We start from the raw sequence: 7402 nt of genomic DNA on the forward strand, positions 1-7402 counted from the left end.
GTTTTATATGTATAGTTTCATTATATAGATATTCCACTGTTACTTTCTTAGCTTACGCATGTTTCATGATAAATGTTTTTATGTGATGTATTCCCATGTTTTTTTGTTCTTGCTTAATGTAAATCGCTCTGGATTAAGAGCGTCTGCTAAATGCCTAAATTGTAACCACCCAAAGGGATTATATGAGACTTCTAGATGCCTTAGAGATGGTCGCCCTTTAAATCATTACAGCCACGAACGCTTTCAAGATTTTCAAGTGGGCCCTGATCCAGACAATTTTGGTAGGAGATGAGAAATCACCACAGTGGCGCGACAATTGTTACAGTACAGTAGGTGATCACTTTAAATAAATGTAAAACATAATAATTCAATATTTATTTCATGTGTTCCTAACACATTCTACAAAAATAGAAGAAAAGACTTCCGCAAAATGGTCTCTACTTGTGATGAAACACTTTTATTGGAGAGTTATGTTTCAGTTCTAGTGAGACATCCATCATCACAAATACATGATCAAGAGATCTGTGACAGTGAGAAGCCACCAGATAAAGGGAGTGGCTCCCCACCACACCACAGAGTGGAACTGAATACAGGACCATCTGCCATTGCCCGGCTGTGTAATGTAGAGCCATATTGAATGTGTTCAGTGTAGTCATACATCATTAATATGTGTTGTCAGACTTTAACCAAAACCGTTCTATGACTCAGCGAAACATACAAACCTCCTACCTGGTTCTTGACAGTGACAGTATGATCAAAAACTTCAACAGTCATGTGGGAAATCAGTAGAAGGCCTAAGGGTGGCACGCACTAGAGGGAAGGTTATGACTTATGAGTCACCAACATCAGCAGGGGTCATTCTCCTGGGAGCAGTAGTGTGCTCAGCAGGTTTCTTGAGATATAGTGTGTGGCCTAATGGTGGCGCCAGAGGAAAGGCCACAGGGTCACAACATGCAATAGGGGCGATCATCTGGGGAGCATGAAGGTGCAAAGAAAATCCCATCCGATCCGGCCAGTAGTTTTTGACCAAAGTGATCAACAGATGGACAGACTGACATCGCCATCCATAGAGCCTATACACTAGATGGGTTAAACATATGAATAGTTCCAATCTGGTAGTTTCTGTACCATAAGCATAGTCTAATATTCCATTCATAGAATTGGAATATATCAAACATTATAGTTCGCCAGCACACAAACATCATTATTTTATTTTTGTTTAATAGTTGGCACTACAGTACATCTTCATCAGCTGGTTGTCATGACTTTTACCACGATATCGGCACATACAGTACAGCAGTACAGCATTTTATATGTTCCTCCAAAAGGTTTAGTTAGATTAAAATATGTTTTGAAGCTTGTAGCAACTATGGTTTAAATTGACTTCACTAGGTACAATTTATATTTTGAGTATTCATTATGAGCAGTGATGAAGCCACAGCCTTGTGGTTATCTGTGAATAATGAACCCCCTCCAGCCAATCAGAATTGTATACAAGTATTCCCCATGGCCATGCTATATTAAATTACATTTCTATGTTGAAATAACAAAGGCAAGCAAGTTGCATAATGAAATACATAGTGAGACATTAAGTTCAAGAAGTGTTGGCAAAGCCTTGACATATTCCTTCAGAGTTGTACATATTGTATGAGTACATGTCCTCGATGTTGTGATGGGTCCCATGAGACCGAAGTAGGTTCATTACTAGTTAATAAGATACAGCACACATGCATGATTATGTTGATACACTGACACAGACATAGATACACAGTACAGTTACAGTACGTGCACACTTACCGTTGTTCAATTATGTGAAAATGTTGTTCTGACCATATACCTGTACTGTAACATCTATGCTCGTTCAGATCTACAGTTCTACACACATCAAAAGCACAGGCTGGCGTCCCTAAATGACAAAGTGAATAAGGACACAATACATGATGTCACATTTTCATTTCACATTCAAGCATTTCACTATCTGCTGATGAATCTGAACAAGAAACTGGGACAAGAACATGTATGCTGTTTCAAATGTAGAATGCTCAAAAATTGCATTAGTAAAAGGCTGCTGTAAGACAAAAAGTAATAAGCCATAGCCAATGTATAATTCCCATATAACATATTTTAAAATTGACGACCATCCCTTTTGATAATTCAATGTTGTTGTTTTTTTTGTTTTTCATGATGGACATGAGACAAAATGCAGAGGCACAACATTTTTTATTTTGCCGGTCTAACTTTTCCCAAGAAAACCAACACCTCCATACACAAAAATGTCATATACAGAAACAGAATCCCAGATAATCCTTCAATAATTTGATTGTGTTCCCATGGCCATTCTTCTGTCCTTGCAGATCTTGTCCAGATCTTGTCCAGTGCTGTGCTTTCTTCCCCCCCCCCCTCTTGTGTGAGTATCTGTAACACAAATGATAACAACAAATCAGAATATACAAATACATCACATTAAGAAATCACAATGCAATAGTAAATCACAATGTCATTGAATTCAATGACATTAATTGTAAATGAACTACATTACCGGTATGTAATATCAATGTGATATCTAAAGCAAGTCACTGTCGGGATCGCAAACTGTACTGGAGCACTGGTTCTCAACATGGGGTACAGGGAGTCAGGGACCCCCAAGCTCAGAGCTCTTTCATGGGGTTCCATGGGGGGCCCAGCAAAAGGATTGATTGTTAGAAATCAAATGTATTGACTTATGGTCTGTACATAGCCTGGCCAAGCCTGTATGATTTCTGGTCTAGAGCAGGGGTTCTCAACGATTTTGGCTGGGAACCCCCAGGAATGCTTTGGCCACTACAATAACCTTAATAATAGAGAAAATACATCATAAACTAAGGGTGAGAAGCGTGCACGCATCCGCCTCGTTGGCGGCAGACTGCTGGGCGAGCACTGGCGCTTTGGCATGGGAGGTCAGATCAACATGGAATTAATTCTGTACTGGCCATATAAGGAGCATGTCTTGAGTGTACAGGGTTTGATGAGGTCTAGATCAACATATGGAATGTCAGAACTGGTCAGCTCCATATATGGAGATCTAAGGGTGGTAACAGGGACATTCTCTTGAATGTACAGGGTGCACTAATAACTTTGGGGCAGGCCCGTCTAGAGTTTGAATGGACAGGTATATCCATTTATGGAGATCTAAGGGTTTGAGGTTTGAGGTCAGACTTCAGGGATCTCCATATATGAGCTATATTGTGACAGCAGATCGCATTTACTATGACATCAGGGATCTCCATTACTGATGATGTCACGAGACCTGCATGGGCACCATATATGGGGCTTTCCCATTATGGGTATTTTGAGTGACTGACTGACGGACAGGAAATATACGATTTCATAGTAAATGCGACATGCGGTCGCAATAAATACTGAAAGCAGATATATTCATTAAGAACGTTTATGCATGTACTATGTGTACTATATGTAAAGTCTTAATGTCAATTTCCCAGCCATTCAGTTGCAAAAAAAACCCCAGGTTGAGAACCACTGGTCTAGGGCGGGTGCCAGTCGAAAACAGGCTCCCGCCGCCGCCCCCCACCTCCCCTCCCTTCCCCAGTAGAAAACAGCTGAGAACACTGACGTCACTAGATTTGGAGCGACGCGTCTCTGCACTGTTATTGCTTAGCGAAATACAAGGAAGTGGGCTTCCTATGCCAGATTTTCCAATGATTTTCCCCAGGCTTTCAATTTTTTCTTTTTTTATACTTTATTTTGATTTTTATTGATGAATTTTAACCCGAAATCAAACTAAAGTAAAAGCCCGGGTACCGAAGCTAGTCTTTAAACTTACAGAGTGTACTAAAGGAACACCCATTATGGGTCCATTTGGTTGTATTTGTACAGACATCGAGACCCAAAATAATGTGATGTGTCCCCAGGACCCAAACTAGTGAAAAAAGCCGATTTACAAGATCACAATACGTCGCGATGCGACATATTGGGGGCTTCAGGGGAAACGGTGTTCTAATGCATATCACACTGGGGGTCCTGGAAATGAATATGATTCAGAATCACTGTACTGGAACACTGTCATTACGTCATTAACATTCCACAGCGTATGGCACGTTAATGACTACTCCAACCGATTTCAGCAACCATCGTTTGCTAGTTAACTGTACCCTGTAAGTATCCAGATGACCTAAGTGTACAGTATGTATAGCGATGGATGATACATCATGGCATACTGTAAGCTCTGCAGGCCAATTAACTGTCAACTGCAAAACATTTCCAATCATTATCGTGTAAAATTTGTGTGTAGAGATTTACTATACATTTAGCCCACTGTGCAAATGACAAGCTGAAGTTCAGCAACCCAAAAACATGCATGCATTATATCCCTGTTAATATGGAGGCCAGGTTCATATATTATGATCATTAGGGGTAGTGACAGTATTCTGCCCCAGACTGTCTGTCTCTTGTTTCAGACAGCCAGACAGAGTGGCTGTGATTCCACTTATGACTCAACACTTGCTTTAATTAACCCTCACCATGACAAATCCTGCTACCGACATACGAGTGAAAGACACGCATATTAGAATGCCTGCAAAATAAATACGGAAGTACGGAAATCACTAGACTCAATCAATAAATCTAATAATTTTGCCCTCCGTCGGGGCAATCATCTGTCTGGTTAACTACTCGGCTTTAAATAACTTTACACAGCATGCTAGTTCAAGCAGCACCACCGATGCAACTAAAACTAAACTAAACTAAGTATTGAGAACCATAAGCGGAAGCCGTATTAAAACAGCAGTATAAAAAGCAAATAGTAGCAGCAGTAGCTATAGCATCAGCAGCAGCAGCAGCTGGTAATTAAAACAAAAGGCATCCAGATCAGACAAACACAAGGCGGAGACTGACCACTGAGGCATGCCTAGGCATATTCCAGGCAGTTGACGCATGCGCATTGGAGCCTATACTGTAAACGATGATCCTCTTAAAATCCACTTAACAGTTATATGTTTATGAAGGAATACAAAACACATGCACTCGCGCTAATATAGAAAATTATAACAACTAAATATAAACATAGAGCACAAATTGTTTCAGGTCTCAATAATAATAATAATAATAACTGCACTCTGTCGAGTGCATACTTGCTTGTTGCACACTAGTAGGCCATAAATGGCCAACTAGTGCGCAAGCAGAGCGCGCAAGTCCTTTCGACCGCTGTAAACTGTCAAATCTCAGTATCTCTGTGAAGGAACGTTTGAAATGTATAATTTGTAGATGTAACTATTTGCTACCTACCTACTTTATGCATATAAACACCTAGTATTATTAAGTATGATTCAAGTTTCTATCTATATAAGTTTGGGTGAAGAGCTAGTCATACATATACACACCACGTACTCTGGTCCCAGCAGATCAGGCACAACTTGCTATTTTATTTTTACTGATTATGTATATAGTATACGTATGACTAGCTCTAAATGATGACGTAAGAGATATGGTCATTTGTGGTCGTTTGGTCCCAGCAAAGAGGGCATATACTATATAGGCATATACTATATATAGTATATATATAGTATATAGGCATATACTATATACATATACATATATACTATATAGAGTGTGTAGTTGTAAGTTGATTAGCGGTATACTGTGGTTACTTTGCGCCAAAAACCGTGACAGCTGTCCCGCCATTTGATGTTTTGCTGTCACGGTTTTTGGCGCAAAGTAACCACAGTATACTGCAAGTAAGTATACTTACAACTACACACTCTATATAGTATATATGTATATGTATATAGTATATGCCTATATCATTTAGAGCTAGTCATACGTATACTATATACATAATCAGTCAAAATAAAATAGCAAATTGTGCCTGATCTGCTGGGACCAGAGTACGTGGTGTGTATATGTATGACTAGCTCTTAATGATGACGTAAGAAATATATATAGTATATATATATAGTATATAGGCATATACTATATACGTATACATATATACTCTATACTGTATAAAGTGTGTAGTTGTAAGTTGATTAGCGGTATACTGTGGTTACTTTGCGCCAAAAACCGTGACAGCTGTCCCGCCATTTGATGTTTATGCAAGAAAACAGCAAATCTGTGCCTGGTTTGCTGGGACCAAATTACCACAAATTACCATATTTCTTACGTCATCATTAAGAGCTAGTCATACATATACACACCACGTACTCTGGTCCCAGCAGATCAGGCACAATTTGCTATTTTATTTTTACTGATTATGTATATAGTATACGTATGACTAGCTCTAAATGATGACGTAAGAAATATGGTCATTTGTGGTCATTTGGTCCCAGCAAAACAGGCACAGATTTGATGTTTTTCTGCATAAACATCGAATGGCGGGACAGCTGTCACGGCGGAAGAGACCGGGCGAAAACATTACTTGCGCGCTCTGCTTGCGCAAGTAATAATAATAATAATAGGTTCTCTATAAAGTGCGCAACAGGTGTGAGTGCCCCCTTCAACCACTAGAGACTAGTAGAATAATAGTGCGCCCCGGACGGTTAGCTCAACCGTCTGGGCACCTAGGCTGCTAAGCCAGCCTGACGGCATGCCGCGGGTTCGACTCCTGATCCCGACGGCATTTGCAGCGTGTCATCCTCCCATCTCTCTCCCCATTTCCTGTCAGTCTACTTTCAACCTATCAATAAAGGCAGAAAAAGCCTCAAAAATATATATAAAAAAAATAATAATAATAGTGCGGTGTGACTGACCGTGCCCTAAATGAAGAAACTGGTCAAATTAAAATGTAAAGATCAATTCTGGCAAGGCTTGAAACAAACATGAAAACAAACAAACGTATTAAATGATACGTAGTTAGTTCAGTCAGATACACTCGAGGGATTTCATGCTGTGCTCAAGGGCGCATACATATACTCAAGGGGTTAATATCCTGCATTACTATGTGGGTGTATTCAGTGTGTGCAAGACCCACATGTCATTCGCTGATGTGGCAGTCAGCTGACCAATTGGGCGGGGTATTTAAGCTCACTAGACTGCATGCTTCTTCCTGCCTTCCTTCTGCTTATGGTTCCTGGCTGGTTGTTATGTGACCACCGGCACCGGTGAGCTCTGTTATTTATGTTCCCTATGGGGGGGGTTGTTATTGTATATCTATCTCCCTGCTCTTTATGTTTAATGATGGTGTTTAATTGTGCCGAGCAGGGAGAAAAATGTAGCAGAGCCGAACGCCAAAATAAAACATTATATGCACAATATTATATGTATTCTCATTCTATATAAATATTGGTTAAATCTATTCGTGAGTTATCTGACTGAACTACAGGATGAGTATGTAAGCATGCAATATTTCAAGACCAACAGTAGTCTACAGTTCATTGTAAAAAATGTATGTGCTGTTTGGCTGAAATACATT

At 39.8% G+C, this 7402-nt stretch overlaps 1 long non-coding RNA gene across 1 annotated transcript in view; it reads right to left on the minus strand.

Moving 5' to 3' along the window:
* Positions 1-2297: 2297 nt before the first annotated feature.
* Positions 2298-7402, minus strand: part of LOC310855885 — a 141233-nt gene continuing 136128 nt past the window's right edge. Inside the window, exon 5 of the long non-coding RNA XR_014569036.1 lies at positions 2298-2415. This is a non-coding gene — a long non-coding RNA (uncharacterized lncRNA). The remainder of the gene's footprint in view (positions 2416-7402) is intronic.

Source organism: Protomyctophum parallelum, assembly GCF_964188405.1.
Source record: "Protomyctophum parallelum genome assembly, chromosome: 3".
Lineage (NCBI taxonomy): Eukaryota > Metazoa > Chordata > Actinopteri > Myctophiformes > Myctophidae > Protomyctophum > Protomyctophum parallelum.